Below are 22574 nucleotides of genomic sequence, written 5' to 3'. Positions count from 1 at the left end.
TTGTAGGTTCATCTTCGGGGTCTCACAGGGAGTTTACCCTACCTGGACTCTTCCCCTACCTGGAAGGCAGAGCTAGTGGCCACCCCACACAAACCCCCACCTCTGGGAACGGCTGGAACATCCCCAGCAGAGTGGGCAGCAAATCACAGGTCCCAGCGTGCAGGATGGTTCTCAATTGAATTCTGCAAGTATTTATCAAGCTCCTTGCTGTGCCTCAGGCCTGAGCTAGGCTAAGCCCTGCACAGGATAAAAGATAGAAGAGCCACCCCCTCTTCCGCCCTGAGTCTGGATGGACCAAATTGCTCCAGCCAGAAAGGAAGATGAGCCAGGCTGCTGGAAATGCGGCCTGGCCTCGGTGGGCTTGGGCTTTGGGATGCCTCAGCCTTTAGGGTGTGTTTCCACAGGTGAGGACTACGGAATATTCACCCAGAATCCATGGCAAGTTACATCAGAGGCCGTTCAAAGGAATGGAGTCAGGCTTGTAGCTGGGGAATAGGAGACCGGAAGTTAAAAATATAGTTACCCGAACACTGAAGGCCAAGCAAGCAAAGCCCCTGCACCGACCAATCACCCATGTCTCATTTCCACAGGACAATCACTTTGCAACGATCATCGGGGGCCCCCAAGCGTCCAGCCCTCTTTGTGGTCAGAGTGGGCGATTTCATTTGTGATAAAGAACTCACATTCCACAGCATACACGTTTGGTATTCAATTCTGGCCCTGATGCTGAAATAGCTAAACCTCTATTTCCTCACCAATAAGGGGACAATAGTAATTACATCTCCGTGATATGGACGATGTGAGGACCAACGTGATCCTGTGAGTCAAATAAGCACAGAAGAAGCATCCAGCACATGTTGCCTATCTTTTCATTCATTTCCTCAACAAATGTATATTAAGTGCCAACTAAGTCTGCGTCAAGCCTTGTGCTCTGGGCCTTACAGAAATAAACCCAACAGAATCACTGTCCTGTGGGAACATATAAAGAGATGAGTAGAGAGAAGACAATGATGGTGCAGGTGGCAAATGCTATGACAGAGGAAGCCAGGAGGCTGTTAGAACAGGAAGGAAGCTCCCCTGACCCAGTCCAGGGATAGGCAAGGCTACTTGGAGGGTTTGATTCCTAATTTTCCATAAAAGGGGGAATGGAAAATAACTAGGGAAAGAGGAAGATGGGGGATCAGAAACACAGCTTAGAAAGAGGACCCCACGTGAACAACAGTAGGAAGGTGGAAAACAAGGGAGGCAATGTTTGGGGAGGAAAGATGATTGGTTCCGGGCTGTGGAGCATTGCAGGTGGAGGAATGGGTGTGAGAGCTGGCAGGGGCTGGCGCTTTATAGGAGACACAAAATGGCTGGGATGTTCTCCTGGGGGGAGCGGGGAGTCAGAAGAGGGGTCTGCATTCTAGAAGTGTCCCACGGGCACTGGCATCAAGCCTCCACTAGAGAGAGGAGGACTCTGAGGCTGACTAATAGGAATCCTTGGCAGTAATCCAGGCCAGAGGTAATGGGGCTACATGGAGGGCAGTGGACGCCATAATACTGAAGACGTAAACTTGACAGAAGTCAAGAGGTTGGTTGGACTGTGAAGGGAGAAATCCACGCCAGGCTTCTAGCTTGGGAAACTTGAGTGCATGGTGGTGCCAGCATCTGAAACAAAGGAAGCAGGAAAAGGGAAGGTTTGGGACAGGAGGGTAAGGGGCCTGAGTCCAGGGCAAGTTGGGTTGGGCTGGTTTAAAGGTCCAAAGGTGGGACAGTCACGAAGAGGGGTGAGGTGATGAGGGCTTACGGGGGTGATGGGCCAAACAGAGCACCCAAGCAGAAAGGGCTGAAGCCTGGCTTCTCTCCCGTGGCATGTCTCATCCTCTGCCACACTGTACAGGCTTTGGCTACAGCTGCCTGCAGCAGTGTGAAGGCATCAGATGATTCTGCTGCCATGAAAACCACTTCTTCACGGGTCCTCTTGCCCCCCTGCCCCTGCCCTCAAATGCATCTGCCTCCTCTCTGCTCCTGCAGGCTGACCTTTCTAAAAGACTACCAGGTTACTTCCTGGCTTCCCACTGCCATCACTGTTCAAGCAAGTCTCTTCAGCATGGAGCTTTAACAGCTTTCTGCTCATGTGGTGTCTATGTGGTTTTGGAGCACGAGACCAACCTAGAATTGCAGGAACGGGAAGGCTCTTAGACACCAGAGAATTCCCCACATCATGCAAGACTTTCTTATTGTGGCCCCTGGCATAATTCTCCCTACCCTCCTCTCTTTTCATACCCACTGCCATTCCTCAGAGAAATGCACATGAACTGCATGTCTCTGGTGCCATCCTCTCTCGTATCTCTGGATTTCACACGTGCTTGTCCTCTTTTCCTCTGTCCCTAATGTCTTTTTATCCCCTTTTCCCCCAAATTAATTACGGCTCATTATTTAGGACCCATCTTAAAATTCACCTTCTCCAGAACATTCCAGAACCTTCTCTGATGGCCCAGGATGGATTCGGTATCTCTCCCGTGCACTCCCACACCTGGGCTTCCTTCCCTCTCATACCATGCCCCACACTATGGTCCTCGCTGTCTCCTCTTCTGATGGTGAGTTCTTTAAGGCCAGGGGTGGCATCGTCCTGTTCATCTTTATATCACCACTACTTACAGTAGCACCGAGACCCAGCACGAGGCACTCCAGAATAGATGCACTAACTGCTCTGAAAACCCATGACTAAGTTTGCTTCCCCATCATGGGGGTCTAGATGCCAGACAACTGCTCATCCCTTGCCTCTTCCGAAGCATCAGCAAGGCCTGCGGTAGCTTAGGTTTCTGAGCACAGGACTAATTAACACACCAAGGACAAGGTCACTGCAGGAAGGGGTGCTTGCTGTGGTGTGGCAAGAACAGGATTATAAACGGAAGTAGGTGGCCTTTGGGGAATAGCACCTTGCCATGCCCATTATTCCAGGAAGCTAGACATAGAAAAGGAATATGAAACAGTTAACTCATTCCCCCTGCCAAAAAAAAAAATAGTCCCATGACTTTCCTTTTAGATAATATCTACATGGTTTCTAAACAATTGGATGGAAAAGTAGAAAGTAAGTCCATTGCTCAGCTATATTCGACTGGTTAGGGATGGTCTCAGAACCCCCCAGTATTTTCAGTCCTTTAATTCTGGTGGGTGATACCCTGGCCCCAGACAGCCCAATACATCAGAGAGTCCTTCCTGGCATTCTAGACCTGAAAAGAATTTTTAAGACTCTATAATCCCACCAGCGTCATTTCAAACATCAAAAAGCTAGTGTCCAGGCACATTTACAAGTCCAGGGGTACTGCATCCAATTAGGAGTACACCTAAAATATCAGTACTGAAGAGTATTCCATGAAGGTCAAAAGGTTAAAAATATGCTCTCCTAGGAGTTTTGAGCGTGAGGTTCCTCCCTCTAGGAGCTGAAAGTCTGCTGAGGAAGCAGGATCATTTAAATGGGAGATCATAACGAAGGCACAGGAATGGGTGTGAGCCCTGGCAGGAGGGGGGCGTTAACCCAGGACAGGAGAAATTAGCCCCAGCCTCTCACAGATGGAACTATCTGAGCTGAGACCTCAGGCATGAGTAAGCCAGGTGAAGAAGGTGAGGCGGTGGGTCTCGCAGGGTTCCAGGCAAAAGAAACGGCACCTACAAAAGCCTTCAGGGAAGAGCTCATGGAAAAATTTTGGAGATGGCAAATAGTTCAGAAAAACTGAGGCTTGAATCTGGGGGTAGGGCGGGAAGCAGTGAGAGGGAAAGCAGGATAAGGAAGCCAAGGTCACAGGTCCTGTGTAGGGATCGTAATGGATAGTAATGCTGAGCAATTTAGACCTTTTCCTGAGGCCAATGGGGAGAAATTGAAGGGGAGTGACAGGAGCAGATACGCATTTTAAAGTGATCGCTTAGTTCTGGCTGTGGGTGGAGGAAGGACAGAATAACCCATAGGAAGCCACCGCCAGGCAGGAGCTGAATCACAGAAGGGGCAACAGGAATGGGAGAGAAAAAAAGGGAGGGAACCTTGAGAAGTATTTAAAAAGTAAACATGTGCGTTCTTGGTTATTGATTGATGTGGGAGGTTAGGAGTAGGAAGGACTCAAGAGTGACAGCAGGTACTGATTTGGGTGAGTGGGGGGCACCATTCACCGAATGCAGAACACCCAAGAGGAGCCACCAGTGCAAGCCAGGGCCACAGGAAGCATTGCCTCTTACTTAACACTGACTGCCTGCCAGGCATGTGGATCAATGCTTTTCAGGTTACTATTTCATTTAATCCTCACTACATCATTATAAATTAAATAGTATCATTATGCCTAGTTTACGAATAAGATGCTAAGGCACAGACATATTACGTACTTTTTTCTAATGTTTCACAATTCATGAGTGGCTGAGCCAAGATTCAGGCACAGGATTAGGTAAAAGTGAACAATATTGTTCAGTTTGAATTACTAATTAGACCTACCAATGGAGCTATTAGGTAGTCAGAGTGTAGCTTTCAGGAAAGAAGTCCACCCTGGTGTCCTGGAGGTCAAGGGAAGAATGTGTTTCCAGCAAGAGGGAGTGATCGGCGATGCAAATGCTGCTGAGAGATAAAGCCTGAGGCTAGGTGATTGGATTTGGCAACATGGAGAATATGGATCGCAACACGAGTGAATCTGTCAAATGGTGAAGACATTTGGAGTGAGGGCAAAAAAAACTGGCGATGAGATAGTGGAGACAGTAAGTATAAACTCTTTCAAAGAGCTTTGCTATAAAGGGGAGCAAAGAAGTAGGGCAGTAGAGAGAGATCTGGGGTCAAAGGAGGTTTTGTGAAGGTGGCAGCACGCCTGTATGCTGATAAGAATGAATTGACCGAGAAGGGAATTTTGATATTGTAAGAAAGAGAGAGTGGAGAACTACAGGACGAAAGCTCTCGAAGAAGCCAGCGTGCAGGTGGAATGGTTGGCCTCAGACAGGGGCAGGAGCAGCGCCCATGGTTATCAGGCAAGAGGCAGAGCGTTTGGGCACAAATGCAGGTAGGTTGATGGATGTTCTTGTGAGAAATTGAGGCAGTCTCCCTCTTGTGTCTTCTATGTGATCAATGAAATCAGCAAGATTACAAGCTGAGAGTCAGCAGATAGTGGAAGTTTGAGGAAAAAAAGGAGAAGTGTAAAACGGTTGTCAAATCTGGGACCCACTCAGGATCTGTGATAGTAAATGTCAAATGTGACCTAATGTTTTTCTCCAGTCATGTTTAGCTTCTTAAAGGCAGGTGCAGAATGGGTGAAAGTTTAGCTTTCCAAACAGGATTTGGTGTTTGTTGTTTTTTCAGGAAAGTACAATGAAAGGGAAAGAGAAGTAATGGTGTATTCAAGGGAGTAAACACTGGTGACATAGAAGTTTGAAAATAAGGGGAGTTGGGTGATGGGTAGTGAAAATACATCGGGCCTCAGTGTCAGAGTCCCAGCGAGTCCACGAATTGCTAGAGCAAGGGCACTAAAGGAATCAGACTGGAAAGCTGGCAGTGGTCAGGGTTTGCTGTGCTTTAAGATTTGGGGGTTGCAGTAATTACTAACAAGGAGGTCTTAGGTGGGCTCATGGGAGAGGGTGACTGAGGTGGCGTGGGGAAGATATCACTGGAGAGGGGGGGCAGTTAAGCAACTGAGAGGGTCAGGAATTGGATGTCTCATTCCATGAATTCTGAAGTCATCAAAAATGATGCCAAGATGGCCGGCCCGGTGGCTCAGGCGGTTAGAGCTCCACGCTCCTAACTCCGAAGGCTGCCGGTTCAATTCCCACATGGGCCAGTGGGCTCTCACACAAGGTTGCCAGTTCAATTCCTCGACTCCCGCAAAGGACGGTGGGCAGCGCCCCCTGCAACTAAAATTGAACATGGCACCTTGAGCTGAGCTGCCACTGAGCTCCCAGATGGCTCAGTTGGTTGGAGCACATTCTCTCAACCACAAGGTTGCCGATTTCTCGAATCCCGCAAGAGATGGTGGGCTGTGCCCCCTGCAACTAGCAACAGCAACTGGACCTGGAGCTGAGCTGTACCCTCCACAAGTAAGATTGAAAGGACAACAACTTAACTTGGAAAAAAATCCTGAAGTGCATGCTGTTCCCCAATAAAGTCCTGTTCCCCTTCCCCAATAAAGTCTTTAAAAAAAAAAAAAAATGATGGCAGGAGTAGTGGAGGAGAGAGATACAGTGAGCCAGGTATAAAAGTCTTCGATGGTTGATACCTGAAGAAGAGTGAGTAAGAAGTCAGTGTATAATTGCAACAAACAGGGCAAGAGGATGCATAGTCGGATGACAGCAAGTCAAACAGGATGGCGGCCTGTCTGGGAAGATGGAAGACTTGATCAGCAGGAAGCAGCAATGAGGAACAAGGAACACATCTACCTCAAGTCCAGGCTCTGAAGGAGAAAGGACAACCTCCACTTGAGAAAGCTGCTTTAGAAGCCGTGTCCTTGGGGGGAAATCAGGTGTCAGGGCAAGCACGAGAGTAGGGGGATCATTCAGAGAAGAGGTCCATGCTTTCCAGAAGGCACAGGGAAGTGTGGAGGGGGTTGGCCAACGGGGGGCTGACAGCGCTGTGTGGATGAGGTCAGGGACCCCGTGACTGAGGTCCACACTGATGGAAGACCTGATGAAATTAATCCTGATTATCCTTTGGGACTGTCGTGTCACAAGCATGGGGGTACTGAACTTGAGGTACCTGTAGGGCGTCCAGGACATGGAGGAGCAGTGGGTGGTGAGAGCTACAGGTCTGAGACAGAAAAGAGAGGGCCACACTGGAGACACAGACTGGGGAGGTGATGGTTGTCGAGGCCACAAGAATGTATGAGACCAGCCAAGGGGGGGGGGACACAATGTGAGATGAGAGGAGGATCTAGCACAGAATTTCCAGGATTAAGAGGGATGAGATTAGAAATGTCACTCATGAGACAGCAGGAGCACCCAGAGAAGATGGAGAAAAATTCAAAAGGCTGAGGGTAGACACTGTGGCAAGTGTTGCAGAGAGAGCAGCCAACACAAGAACAGCAAACTTTCCACCGGATTTAGCAGTCAGGACGCCATGGGCATCCTCGCCGTGGCAGGGGCTCCATGCAGGAGGAAGCTGGCTCTTGTGGGGTGAAGTGTGAGTGAGAAGAGCTGGAGCGATTGCCCCTCTGTGCCACTTCCTAACTGCTGTGGCACCTTGCCCAACCTTCTTGACCCTTCTGGAACTCCGTCCTTCAACCTGGAAACATAGGTATTAACACTAATCTTACGGGATTGTTGTGATTAAGTAAAAGTAGGGAAAACACCTTGACAAATAATAGGTGTGCAATAAATGGTAACTACAGTAAACATGACATGTATTATTGCCATGCTTGGCTATAAAAGATTTGAAAAATAACACTGGAGGAAGAATGGGATGTGGGGTTAATAGATTTATCTTTGGCTTTTCACACAGACTAGTTTCACTGGAACATGTTTAGAGATCGAAAATATAGCCATAGAAAGTGAAGAAAACTGTCCATGTGGAAATGAACCCACGACCTTGGCTGTGTCGGTTCCAGTTATAAGGGACAGCGCTGACTTGAAACTCCTCAAAACGGTGTTTGGAAATGCCACCAGGGCTGCCAGAAAGCGTGGCTGTTCAGAAATCTTGGGAAATGCCAACCACAGCTTCCATAGGCTTTATCACTCCTTATCATGCTTTCCGGAGTCAAATGTTGTGGATTATACAGGCAGGCTATGATTTTCTGATTTGTGCAGTAGCTCTCAGGAAAGAAGACAGATTGGCATGCATTGGATTCCTACTTTTATCCAAGCCACCGTCGATCTTGATGCGTTACCTGAAGGAAAAACTTCGATTTCTGGAAAATGAATATTACTGAGGTTTCTATGACCCAGAGAGACATGTGTGGTAGGCGCGAGCCAGGCAGGATAGATTGTTGCCAGGTACCTTAAGATGCCAAGTATAGAAAATAGCAAATGCTGATCCTGACCCACTGTTACCTTGTGTCCGGTGGCCCGTTGCCATTAGCAAACTCAATTTCTGGAAGTGTGAATTAGCACCAGAAATAAATGAGGAGCAAATACAGTGTAGCAGGGTTAATTATACATGTAAGTGTCACTGGGATATTTTTGGTCTAAAGGGTCTGTGGGGGAACCATCCAAACTTTAGCCACCTCTCCAGGTCTGGGGGGAGAGGAAGGGTGGGGTGGAAAGACCACAAAGGAAGCCTAAGGTCGGTTGCCAGGGAACACAGTCACCCATAACTTTCAAACTTAACTCAGTTTACCTCCTCCAGGAAGTCCTCCCTGATATCCTCAGGGTTAGGGGGTTCTTCTTCGTGTTCCCGCTGCTTCTAGTGCTTAAACTCTTGAAGCTCTTATTTATTGAAGACTTCAGAATGTCTCTACAGGAATGGGTGATGGGCTCCAATTTGATGAGAACTGGCTGCTTGAAGCTACAGTCCCCTCTTCTTTCACAAAGAATTGAGGAAATACCAATTGTCCCTGCCAACAATTGTGGGGAAGGGACCAATGGAAGATTAAGGAAAACCTTAGCAATTGACACAGTGCCTGCATGTTATTAATATAAATACTCAGCAAGAGTTTGTTGAAATTTAATTGATGGACTGATTTTATTTGTGGTGTGAATCACCTCTTGTCCCTCGGTTTTTTGCACTTACACCCCTGCATGTGTATTTGCCTCCCCACTGTGGCTCTGTCCCACTGTTTTGAGAAGTTCTAGAGGAAGAGAGATCAGGTTGAATTGGTATCAATCAGAAAAGGCCTTATAAAGAGATGAGAGATTCTAAACTGGACTCTAAAAAGTTAACATTGTTAAAAGTAAAGATAAGGGGAGGGCATTGCAAGTAGTGAAAGAAGTCTGAGCAAATGGTGAGAAGAAGGATTACGGAGAGGTCTGACGTGACTGACCGAGGTACGAGGTATTAGGTCGGTGCAAACGTAATTGTGGTTTTAATAGTTAAAAATAATTGGAAAAACCGCAATTATGTTTGCACCAACCTAATAGGAGACGAAAGGGAAAGGAACCCAGGACCCCATGCTGGGATGCCTTGAATGACAGCGCCGAGCTTTGAATATAATTAGGCAGGCGATGGAATCACTGAAGGTTCTGGAGCACAGGATTCTGGCAAAAATTGTTACTTACAAAGCATAGTTGTCCGAGTTTGCATTAAAAACTTAAGTACCCATCGTTTAAATACTGAGAGCTTTTAAGCATAATCACTGCTGAAAAATGTTTTGATTCCTATGGTTCCTTTTCATAGGTAAAATAAATAAGGTCATCTGGATATATTTTCTAGTATGAAGAGCACATTTATTGAACAGATTGGTGATTTAATTGCTACTTCATATATCGCACTGCACTAGGCACCATGAGCATACAAAGATATGTGGCCTCAGTCTTCCTCTCCAGAAGCTTAACGCTCAGAGGGAAGATGAAGTAACTAGAGTATACAACACAAATATCCAACTGAGTCGAGACTCATGTGGTCATAAGTTGCAGCAACCTACTCAAATTAGTTAGAAATGGTTACAGACATAAGCCATGGTGTCCCTGATAAGGGTCCAGATGTGATTCAGGGACCCAGGAAGCGGCAGAGCAGCTGGCCCTCCCCAAGGGCTGGCACGAGAGCCCAGAATCAGCTCCCCCTGCCACCTGGTCACATTATTCCTCCCTCCAACCTTCTCTGCAGCACAGGGTATGGCTGCCCCTCATGCCTTGGTTCCAGCTACCTCCCAAAACACTGCTTGAAATCAATGCATCTCAGGCCCAGAGTAGAATTCCCAGGACAGAGAGTCCAGTGGCCCGACTTGGGTCAGCTGTCCAGACTGGTTCATTCGACCGTGGGAGAGGACATGTGGAGATAGGTCATATGGTGAAACCAGCTCCGGGTCCCCCCTCCACTTGGCTGTGGGGTGACACTCTGTCCTAATAGGAGGCAAGTGTGAGCTGGAAAAACACCCTAAAAATGCTTTGCCCACGTGATCTCAGGAGCTTGGAGGGCGAGTGGTCTGGGGATTCAGAGGAAGATAAGACCACTCCCCACTGCAGTTTTTGGAACCTGCCTGCCATCAAGGATCAAGGACTTCCAGACGTGTGGGAGGGAATCCTAAATCATCTAAGGGAAGGCACTCTCAGAAGATTTGGCAAAGACAGATGGAGAAGGAGAGAACTGATACCACATCCGGCAGGTACAGCTTTATCGCTTCATACAGAACTAAAATATTGTTCTGTTAACATGTGGTCTGCTAATTCCTGCAAATGAACTAAAATTAAAAGAGCCTGAAACTAAAAAATGAATTCATAATGTAAAGACTTTAACACCAGGCTCGCTGCACCTTTCTCCTGGGGGAAGATACATGTCTACAGAACAAAGCCCGAGCAGCTTCTCACTCAGGATGCCTTGCTCTAGCACATTCTTCGGAGATGACCATACCTGTGGCCACGCCAGATGCAGGGAGAGCCCTGCAGAGGCAGCCAGGGTCTATGGTCTTCATGGGATGGGAGGGTCAACACTGTCGGACCTTATTCTTCCAAGGAGCAGTCCCGGCACAGAAAGGAAGCTGGAGTGTCAAACACTGTCTCCACAGCCTGTAATTCCTAAAAGATGGAGCAAGTTCTCACAGAGCCAAGACACTGTAGAAGTTGTTAAGAGCTGGGACCTAGAAGAGAGCCTAGACCTTGCAGTTCAACCACAGGCATATGAGCCCTGGTCACATACAACTGGGACTTAATGCAGGTCTTCCAGACTTCTCATTGGGTGCTCCTGCCACTATCTATGCCCACTGCCTCCATGACCCAGTCTTGCTGGCACTGACCTTCTGTACTGGGGTAGGTACTTAGTGTCAGCTGGGACTGATGTGCACAGGATGAGATGCTTGCTTTGGTCACTGCTATTCAATCCTCATTCACCATCCCACTTTCCAGATTAGTGAGGGTTTCTTCCTTCATTCCTTTTCTTCTTTGTCCCTTCCTGCACTCATTCATTCATCAAATATTTGTTGTACTACTACTATGTGTCAGGCAATACATGAGGACCATATGGTCAAGATAGATGGTCCCCCTCCTCGCTGAGCTCTTAAGTAGTGAGAGTGGAAAACACACACACAGAAAGAAAGAGAGAGAGAGAGAGAGAGAGAGAGAGAGAGAGAGAGAGAGAGAGAGAGAGACAGAAACAGACCACTAAAGGTTAAGACAGATAAGTGCCGTGAAGGAAATCATCAAGGTGCGAGCTATAGAAGAAAGGGGAAGTGTCTACTTTGGATGGCTTTTCACTAGTAAGTTGTCCCTCCATTCTCCCTGAGAAAGTGACACTTAAAAGTGAGACATAAATGATAAGAAGTTGGTCATGGAAAGCGTCACTCCAGGCAGAGCCCAGCATGTGCAAAGGCCCTGAGGTCAATGTGAGCTGGGTCTATCGCAGTGGAGCCCAGTGATGAGGGAAGGCCACGTGAGGTGAGAATAGAGAGAGGCAGAGGCAGGTCATGTAGGCCTGGTAAGTTGTGGTAGGTGCTGGATTTTGTGCAAAGTGAAATGGGAAGCTGTTAAAGGGTTTTCAGCAGGGGCATGATGTCAAACTAAATTTTTAGAGGAACCTTCTGGCAGCTGTGTGAATTGATGGAACAGGATAAAAATATAAGCAGGAAGATGAGCTGTAATGGTCAAGGTTGGAGATGATGGGGACTAGGCCAGGACAGGGACCATTGAGATGGAGAAACGCAGCAGATTAGAGACAACTAACTGGGTGAAAGGCTGGTTGGCTCTAGGGGCTGAAGGAAAGGGAGGAATCAAAGATTTCTCAGAACACAGGAAGGGGTGAAGTGTTGTGTTCTGGAGGGAACAATCAAGAGTTCCATTTGGGAAGGGTTGAGTTTGTGATGTTGTTGAACTGTCCAGGTACAGTCAGGAGAGCTCTGTGCTGATTTGTGCATTTCATGTCAGGGAGAATCCCCTCAGGTGAGCTTAAGTAAAGTGGGATTTGTTATGAGGACTCAGAGGAATCTTACCATACCTGAGGGTAGAAATTCCAAGCAGGCCTCCCAGGGAGCTGCCACAAGCCCTGCAGACCCCAGCAGCCAAGACTGCCTTTCTGCCTCTATTTTTGGACTCCTACAGCCTCATTGAATCTGGCTGGGACTCTGATCTGTCTGTCTCTCTTTCTCTTTGTCTGCTGTGTCTGTCTCTGCCTATTTTCTCCATGTATGTATTTGTCTCTGTGTCTCTGAATGTGTGGCTATGTGTGTGGGTGTGTGCTCTCCTGTCTTGTGTCTCCATGATTATTTCTCTCCTTTTCTCTATTTGTGTGCCTCTATCTGTCTCTGTCTCTGCCTCTCTCTGGCTGTACCATCTATGACTGCTTCCTTTGACAGGCTTGTTTCATTTTCTCTCTGCTTGTGTGTGCAAATGACCAAACGTGGCTGCTTCCATCCAACCTTCACAACATTTTCCAGTTCACCTGCTTAACAGAGGCTGACCACCAACTCTGAATTCCAGTTCCAAATTCCTGGAGGAGAGGATCTGGTTGTCCCATTTTGGGTCAGGTGTTAATGTCTGGTTCAATTCAACTGTGGCCAGGAAGGCGTAAAGCAAGATCAGGGAAGTGTCAGGTGCTTTAAAAATGATTGTATGCTACTGATCCACAGACAGTGCTGGCCAACAGAAAAGAAAAAGAGGTAAAAGGACTTTGAAAAAAGATAAAATATTCACTATTTGAAAATATTATGAACATCTATGTAGAAACAATAGCAGAATCAAACAGCATAAGAGACCTTGGCAAAATTGCTGAATTCAAGGGCAACCTCAAAAATCAGTATCATTTCATTACACCAGTAATGAACAATTAGCAAATATAATTTTTAAAAAGATGCACTTTACAATAGCAAGTAAAGCTATAAAATATCTAACGATAAAAAAGTCCTATAGGGAGTAAAATTTTTAATTCTAATAAATAAAAACAAATATATACATAATCTGAATATATGGAGACCTATTCCAATGTCATGAATGGGACAACTTAATGCTATAAGAATGTTAATTCTGTTTCATATACCACATATCAGTGAAATCATAGGTTCTCGACTTTTTCCGTCTGACTTATTTCGCTTAGCATAACAATATCAAGATCTATCCATGTTGTTGCAAATGGCACTATTTCATCTTTTCTTATGGCAGAATAGTATTCCATTGTGTATATATACCACATCTTCTTTATCAAAAACAATAAAGGAACAAGACAAACAAATCAAGAAATAAAAACTCATAGCCACAGACAATAGTTTAGTGGTTACCAAAGGGTAAAGGGGGTGGGGGTGGTAGATGAGGGTAAAAGGGATCAAATATATGGTGATGAAAGGAGAACTGACTCTGGGTGGTGAACACACAATGTGATATATAGATGATGTATTACAGAACTATACACGTGAAAACTATGTAACTGTACTAACAATTGTCACCCCAATAAACTTTAATTAAAAAATAACGAATAGAATTGCCATATGACCCAGCAATCCCTCTCCTGGGTATCTACCCAAAAAATCTGAAAACATTTAGACATAAAGACACGTGTGCTCCAATGTTCATTGCAGCTTTGTTTATGGTGGCCAAGACATGGAAACAACCAAAATGTCCTTCGATAGATGAATGGATAAAGAAGTTGTGGTATATATACACAATGGAATACTATTCGGCGGTAAGAAAAGATGATATAGGAACATTTGTGACAACATGGATGGATCTTGAGAGAGTAATGCTGAGCGAAATAAGTCAGACAGAAAAAGCAGAGAACCATGTGATTTCACTGATATGTGGTATATAAACCAAAAACAACAAAAGAACAAGACAAACAAATGAGAAACAGAAACTCATAGACACAGACAATAGTTTAGTGGTTGCCAGAGGGTAAGGGGGGTGGGGGGGGAGGTGAGGGTAAAGGGGGATCAAATATATGGTGATGGAAGGAGAACTGACTCTGGGTGATGAACACACAATGGGATTTATAGATGATGTAATACAGAATTGTACACCTGAAATCTATGTAATTTTACTAACAATTGTCACCCCAATGAATTTAATTAAAATAAATAAATAAATAAATAAATAAATAAAATAAAATTTAAAAGCAAAAAAACCAGAATGTTAATTCTCTCCAAATTAGTCTATTAATTCAAGGCAATTACAACCAATTTTCTAAATGGTGTTTTAAAGAAACTTTATAAATGTACTTGGTCCTTTACATGGAGACAGGAGACCTGAGAGACCTCCTCTGAGGCCGTCACAAACAGTGACTGCTATCTGCTGGGGACAGAGCAGGAGGGCTGAGAACCTTCTGAAGCACTCTGAGTCCCCCAGGTGCACTGGCACTACATCAGCCCTCTGAAAACTGGAGTAGGGAATAGGGCAGAGAGAGGTATCCCAAGGCACAAACACAGGAAGGGGATAGACACCAGCGTAAACTCCCTACAGCAAAGAGAGCTCCCATGCCTAAAAAAGCTGGCAGTTGAGTTATAAAATATATAGAGAGATCCAGAGCTGTGGTCCCAGGTCTCCAGTCCTACTGAAGGGAAATCTTGATTCTACCCTCAAAATATGTGAAGTCACTGGTGAATTTAATCAAATGAAAGCTAAAAGAAAGCCCCAGACTCAGCTCTCCTGGAGGTTAGATGGACTCAACTCCCCGACTAGCAGGCTGAGAGAAGGACAATGCCTCTTCCTGGGAGTAGAATGACTTACCTCAGTCTCTACTACTCGTTTTCACATCATGTCTACTACACAATTATTAAAATTATGAGATGAAGAGCAATCAGGATAATGTGCATGGTTAAGACAGGAAAAAGCCAGAATTCATTTACTTAAAAACACACAAAAAAACACAAAAATTCCTCAACAGACTAGAAACTGAAGGTGTATTAGTTTCCTATTGTTGCTGTAAAAAGTAACCACAAATGTCATGGCTTAAAACCACATAAATTTATTATCTGACACTTCTGGAGGCCAGAAATACAAAATGGGGCCTCACTGGACAAGAATCCAGTTGGTGGCGGGCCACATTTCTTTCTGGAGGTTCTAGAGGAGAATTTGTTTACTTGTCTTTTTCAGCTTCTGGTAACTCATAGACCTCAACCTCTGTTATCAAAGCCAGAAATGTTAGATCTCTCTGATTATGTTTCTCCAGTTACATCCACCTATGATACTTCTTTTGTCTCCTTCTTTTTAAGGAACCTGTGATTACTTTGGGCCCATCCAGATAATCCAGAATAATCTGTCATCTTATGGTCAGATGATGACCAACTTTAATTTCATCAGCAACATTAATGCCCCTTTGCCACGTAACCTAAGATATTTGCAGGCTCTTGGAATTAGGATGAGGACATCTTTAGAGTGTCATTAGTCTGCCTACCACAGAAGGAAACTTTCTTGATCTCATATAAGGCATCAGTGAAAAGCATACAGCTACAATAACATTTGATGATGAAATACTGAACACTTTTTTCTAAGACTGGGAAGAGCTCAAAGATGTCTTTTCTCACCGTTTCTGTATAACGTTGTACTGAAAAGCCTACTCAATTCAATAAAGCAAGAAAAAAGGCAAAAAAATTGGAAAGGAAGAAGAAAACTGTCTTTATTTTAAAATAATATAATTTTGTATATGGAAAAGAACTGGAATCTCCAAAACTAAGTGACTTCAGCAAGGTTGCAGAATATGTGATTAATATTTAAAAATTAATAGTGTTCTTATATGTTAGGAATGAACAATTGGAAAATGAAATTTTTAAAAGGCATTTATAATACCATCAAGTAAATCAAATACCTAGTATGAATCTAACAAAAGATATACAAGGCCTCTGCATTGAAAATTATACATTTCTGGGTGAAATTAAACAAGACACAAAGAAAGGGAAAGTTATACCCTATTCATGGATTAGAATATTCAAGATTGATAAATTGCTTATTCATGGATTGGAATATTCAAGACTGATAAATTGTCTATTCTTTCTAAATTGACCTACAGGTTTAGTGCAATCCCAATCAAAATCTCAGGTGAATTTTTTTTCTAAGAAAGTAAAAGGTGATTCTAAAATGTATATGGAAATGTAAAGGATCTAGAATGGCTAAAACAATTTGGAAAAATAAGGACAAAACTGGAGGACTTATACTATCTGATTTTAAAACTTACTGTAAAGTTATAGTTACCAAGATAGTGTATTATTTGCATATAATAAACAAACAGATCAAAAAAATAGTATAGAAAATCCCAAAATACCCATATATGCATTGATTTTTGACCAAGTCACCAAAGTAATTCAATGGGGGAAAAAGTCTTTTTTAACAGAATATGCTGTATCAACTTGATATCTCTTTGGGAGGAGGGGGATTGAGTGTCAATATCTATCTCAATCTATATACAAAAAATAATTTGAAAGAGATTGTAGACCTGTATGTAAAAGCTAGAATCATAAACTTTCTTGAATAAAATAAAGCAAAGGAGAATATCTTATCGATCATGAGTGGGTCAAGATTTCTTAGTCAGAACTCAAATTTTTTTTAAAAAAGAAAAAACTAAGGAACTAACTATAAAAGAAAAAAGTGATAAATTAGGCTTCTACAAAATTAAAACATTTTGCTGATAAAAGACACCATTAAGAAAATGAAAAGGCAAGCTACAAATGAAAAATATTCACAATAGATTTATCTGACAAGATTCATATCCAACAGGTTGAAGTGGAGATGTGTTGAGAACTCCTACAAGTCAATAACGAAAAGATAAAACATCAAAGAAAAAAATAGGCAATGACAATAAGAGTCATTTCACAAAAGATTAGCCAATAAGCACATGTAAAGGTACTCAGTATCATTAGCCATTAAGGAAATGTAAATTAAAATCCCAATGAAATACATTTTATACTCACTAGAGTAGCTTCTATCTAAAAGACTGGGAATACCCTGTTGGTGAGGATGTGGAACAACTGGAACTCTCAGACATTGCTGGTCGAATGTAAAATACTACGATGATTGTGAAGAATAGAACGCCAGTGTCTCATACAGTTAGACCTAAGCCCAGCAATTCTTCTCCTAGGGATCTACCAAAGGGAAGTGAAAACCTATGTCCACAAAAAGACTCCAACAATAATGTTTATAATGACCTTTTACATAATATACAAACATTGAGAACAAGCTAAATGTCTAGCAACAGGCAAATGGAAAAACAAATCTACTCAGCAGTAAAAAGGAATGAAATGCTAATACTTGCAACAACAGTGATGAATCTAAAAAGAAAACAACAACAAAAAAAACCTAGATATTAAAGAATATGGACTGAGTAGTTCCATTTATATGAAGTTCTAAATCACATAAAACTAATTTATCATAATATAAACAGAAAATAATCGTGGTGGGGGTGGGATTGACAGAAGGGCACAAGGAAAATTTCTGGGCTAGTATAAATATTCTATATGTTAAGGTTTCCCTAGCTAATTCTAGATTTTTACTCCTCTAGATTTTTACTTAGTAATATAAATTACTAAGATATAATTTTATAAGTAACAAACGTGGACAGATTGTAAGATTCAGTTAAATGAATTTTGAAAATTAAACATATATATATATATATATATATACATACATATATATATACATGTATACATATACATGTACATATATATACATATATATATACTTGATGTGTGCAAGTTATACCTCAATAATTCCTACAGAAGAATAAAAATTTATAGTTAAATAGGACAACCTTAAAAAAGCAGAGAAATGAGGAGAAATCTGCTTTACTAAATAATAAAATATAAAGCCATAGTAATAAAAACAGTCTGATATTCTTTTCCCAAACACAGATTATGGACCAATAGAATAGAAAAGAGAGTCAAGACAAGCCCATGACCATATCTCTTATATGATAAAAATAACACTATAAATCAAAGAAAATGCTGCTTAATAACAGTGTTGAAAAAACTAGATCACAAGAAAAATAAAGTTGGATCACTACCTAATGTCACTTTATTCCAAATGGATAAAAGATCTAAATGTGTTGAGATAAATATCTAAAATGACCAGAATAAAACATAGAATATTGCTGTGACATAAAGGTAGAAAAACAATTCCTAAACAGTACTTCAAAAGCACAAACCACATAGCAAAAATTAGGTGGATTTGATCACATCAAAATTAAGTATTTTTCAATTCAATGAAAGACATTTTGGATAGAGTTAATAGATGACAGGATGAAAGAACCTATTTGTGGCATTTAACATCAATGAGGAACTCATTATTTAGAATATATGAGAAACTCCTGTAAATCAAACATATATATATATAGACAGCAACCCCAAATTAAAAATGTTCAAAGGATATGATTTATAGAAAAGGAAACTCAAAAGACTAATAAGCATATGAAGAGATGCTCAAAGTCATTAGTAGTCAGGGAAAAGCTAATTAACAAAGAGCCATCTCTTTATGTTTATTGGACTGTTCAAGTTGAAAAACTGGATAATGCCAAGTGCTGGAGGGGGTGTGGGGTATGGAAATTTCCGCATATTGCTTGTAGGAGTGGTGCAATGTCACTTCCCATTCTGGAAATGCCCGGTGAGTACTTAGTCCAATTAGATATACAAATACCTATGACCCAGTTACCCTGCTCTTTGGGTATATATCCCAAGTAATTCTCACACAGTCCAAGGATACAAGTACGAGGAGGTTGAGCTATTGCAGGTTCAGGAGGTTGGAAGCGTGGCAAGGTAAATTGTAGTGGATGCACATCATGGCGTATGCACCAGTCAGCAATCAGTAGCAATGGATCAAACATGTCATGACAACAAGGATGGATCTGGAAAATGCAGAGCTGAGTAAAGTAAAAAAGAGAATGAAATATGTAACACTATTGAGGTAAATTAAAATACATGCACCCAGAACAATATGCCCTTTGCAAAAGGATACACATTAAACACTTTAGAATGATTGGCTAGGGTCAAAGGAAAGGAGACTGGGAATAGGGAATGGAAAATAAAGAAGTAAATAAAAAAACAAAGGGAGCTTGCCTGGACCATGGGATTCTGGGCCACACACTGATGAAGAGAATTAACTCAACCCTCTACACCCACAGCTTAAAGCTTGTTGCAGGAATTCCTTCTCAGGAGAAAGAGGACAATTGTCCAGAATGGAATATATGGACTGTGTAGTCATTAGGTTACTGAGGGCCCACAGTGAACCAAGTGATTGCAAAGGAAGTGTCTTCATCCTTGACTTTTTTAGAAGAAGAAATTGAGGTTTAAAGAAGCTAAGCAACTTGCCAAGGTCACAGCCTGTAAGAAGCAGTGCCAGATCAGACTCATTATCAAAATGAGTCATCATTTAACGGCGACATGCCCAAGCCACCGCGGTAGCTCACCTGGACGGCTACCACAGCCTCCTCATTGGCCTTCCTGAGCCCACCCATGCCCACAACCGCCAGAGCAGCTCTGCAGAAATCTAACTCAAATCATGTCACTTCCCAGCTCAAATCCTTCAAGGCTGTCTCAACCCCACATCATTCAGAATAAAATCCCAAATGCTTGCGTGTCCTACAAGCCCCCAGATGGCCTGGCCCCTCCCTAGCTTTCCAGTCTCATCTTGGATCACTCTCCAGCTGGCTCTTTCCGCTCAGCCATATTGACGTCCCTGCTGATTATTAGACATTCCCAGGGCATTCAGACCTCAGGACTTGGCACTAGCCTTTCCCCCCATTTTTACATGGCGTTATTCATCACTTCACTCGGGTCTCTGTTCAAATGTTACCTGCTAAGAATGGCCTTTCGTGACCCCATATCTCTAAGGTGCTGCCGTTACCCAACATTTTTAATGTTTGATTCTGCTGTGTTTCTAACACTTATCCCGACCTGACAGCACATGATCTGTATTTTTGCTTTTGGTTTATTTTTGTCTCCCACATTAGAATAAAGGCAGGACACTGTCCTGAGTCACATGCTTTGCACAAACCCTGGTCCATGGTGAGCCCTTCTCCAGTGTGTGTGAATGGCTGGATGCCTGAGCCCAGACCATGTTCTTTCCACTATGGCACCCCATGGCTCCCAAACAAAATGTGGGGAATGAAATACGGAGAAAATGGGAACAACAAAGAAGGTCAAAGGTAGCCCTCTACTACCGTGTTTCCCCGAAAATAAGACCTAGAAGGACAATCGTCTTTTGGAGCAAAAATTGTATAAGACCCGGTCTTATTTTACTATAATACAAGACCAGGTAATATAATATAATATAATATAATATAATATAATATAATATAATATAATATAATATAATATAATACCAGGTCTTATATTAATTTTTGCTCCAAGAGACACATTAGAGCTGATTGTCTGGCTAGATCTTATTTTGGGGGAAACATGGTAGGAAGCAGGTGAGGGTTAGAGAGAGAAAACCCCAGAACCTAATAGGGCTGAACAAAGTGGGGTCAGGAGAAAGAACTGGCAGGCACTTAGATTTTAGGATTTTCAGCCTCTCTAACCTTTCTGTTTCTGCTTCCAGAAAAGATGAAAACCAAACTGACCAACCAGATCAGCCAATGTCTGAATCCGATCTCATGAGCCTCAGAGGCAAAAGACTTCACAAATGCCCTACAAAGTCCCTTTCCCATGTCTAATGACCATCACGGTAAGAAATACATCCTTACGTTGGGCATAAATTTTTCTTGCTGCAATATAATCCCATTTCCTATAAGAAATATGCTACATAATTGAGAAATAAATAAGAGTAAAATACTATGGAAATCTAACATCATTTACACAACTCAAATGACAGATCGACGCTGGATTTTAATTACATCTCTCTTGTTAATCCCAGCTAGCTTTCTGTTAATCCCAGCTAGCTCTCAGAATCTACCTCTTAGGACTAAGCTCGGCAATCAGCTTCCATAAAAATGCCACTTACCACATGTCTCTCCTAAGAGAACCATTAAGAGAGATTCCGTTTGTGAGAGGGGAGAAAAATCTTGTCTCAAACAGTCCACTGCCCTTCTGCTAAAAGCACACCCACTATTCATTTTCACCCCCATTAAATGATATTCTTCGGAATCCTGGAAGACTCCAGTCTGGCTACAAAACCCATCCTGGCCTGCAAAAGGAGGGTTATTCTCCCTTCAGCACAACATCAAATGTCATCCACATGGATTCATTCTTTGAGTTAAGCATTGCCATCTTCAGCTTCTGCTTCTAAAATGTCAACAGCTGAAGACAAAAGATACCAGTTCTAATGTCTCAGCACAAAGGACATTTGCTGCTTTTGCTGCATGCATTCAGCCATCCTTCTGCAACCCTTCCATACACATGTCCCAGTTTTCTTGCAGTAACCATCATCAGTTATATCAGTTAGTTTTTGCTATCATAATACTGCGTAACAATTATAAAACCTTAGTGTTCACAGAAAGAAGCATTCACTGCTCATATGAGGTTGGACAATTAAGTTCACGAAGTCATCCTAGAAAAAGTGCTACATACCTCATTGCTGAATATCACTACAGTCACCTTCAAAGTACTCCCCTTGGGAAGCTATGCATCAATGCCAGTGCCTAGTCCACCCTTCAAAGCAATTTTGGAACTCTTTTTCTGGAATGGCCATCAGAGCTATTGTCATATTACCCTTGATGTCCTGAATGTCATCAAAATGTCTTCTTTTCAGTATTTCCTTTATCTTTGGGTCAAGAAAGATGTCATTAGGGGCCAGATCAGGTGAGTAGGGAGGGTGTTCCAGTACAGTTATTTGTTTACTATCTAAAAACTCCTTCACAGACAGTGTTGTGTGAGCTGGTGCATCGTCGTGATGCAAGAGCCATGAATTGTTGGCAAAAAGTTCAGGTTGTCTAACTTTTTCATGCAGCCTTTTTAGCACTTCCAAATAGTAAACTTAGTTAACTGTTTGTCCAGTTGGCACAAATTCATAATGAATAATCCCTCTGATATCAAAAAAGGTCAGCAATATTGTTGCAACAAGTTCACAAACTTAACTGTCAGACCTCATACATCTGGGATAAGTTGTGGATTTCTCTTGTCTGGGCTTGCTCACACTTTGGGGGACCACCTGGCTGTTTACTAATATAGGCTGGCCTCTGCAAAGGCAGCTGGAGTAATATGACTCTGTTCCATGTGTCTGTCATATGCCTGGGTGTGTTCTCATGTTGATGAGAGAAGTGCAAGAGAGCATGCAAAAACATACAAGGTCTCTTGAGGCCTGTGCTCAGGAATGGCACTATCTCATCAGCTATCAAGTAAATGCAAACTTAAATATAAGGTAAGGTAGCTTTTACACTTACCAAACTAGAAAGATAAAACAAATGTTGAGGCACAAGACGGGTGAAATGGAATTAGATGGTCTCATCCTTGGTGGTGAGAGAGTCAACTAGTAAATGTCCTAGTGTGATGATTTAGTAAATGTGCAATCCCTTTCCCTGGACATAATTCTTCTGGGGGTTTATCCTAAGCAAACAGAGAAGTGTACAAAGATGGGTGTACACGTTCATCTAATGCAACAGGCAAAAATGGAGAAGAGTTGAACATCCAACATTAGGAGACAGA

General features: G+C 42.8%; 1 pseudogene; it reads left to right on the top strand.

Moving 5' to 3' along the window:
• Positions 1–790: 790 nt before the first annotated feature.
• Positions 791–22574, top strand: part of LOC109455110 (multifunctional methyltransferase subunit TRM112-like protein pseudogene) — a 48661-nt pseudogene continuing 26877 nt past the window's right edge.

This window comes from Rhinolophus sinicus, chromosome 5 (assembly GCF_057876585.1).
Source record: "Rhinolophus sinicus isolate RSI-liver-muscle chromosome 5, RSI-T2T, whole genome shotgun sequence".
Taxonomy (NCBI): Eukaryota; Metazoa; Chordata; class Mammalia; order Chiroptera; family Rhinolophidae; genus Rhinolophus; species Rhinolophus sinicus.
This window is presented reverse-complemented; position numbering and strand designations above follow the sequence as displayed.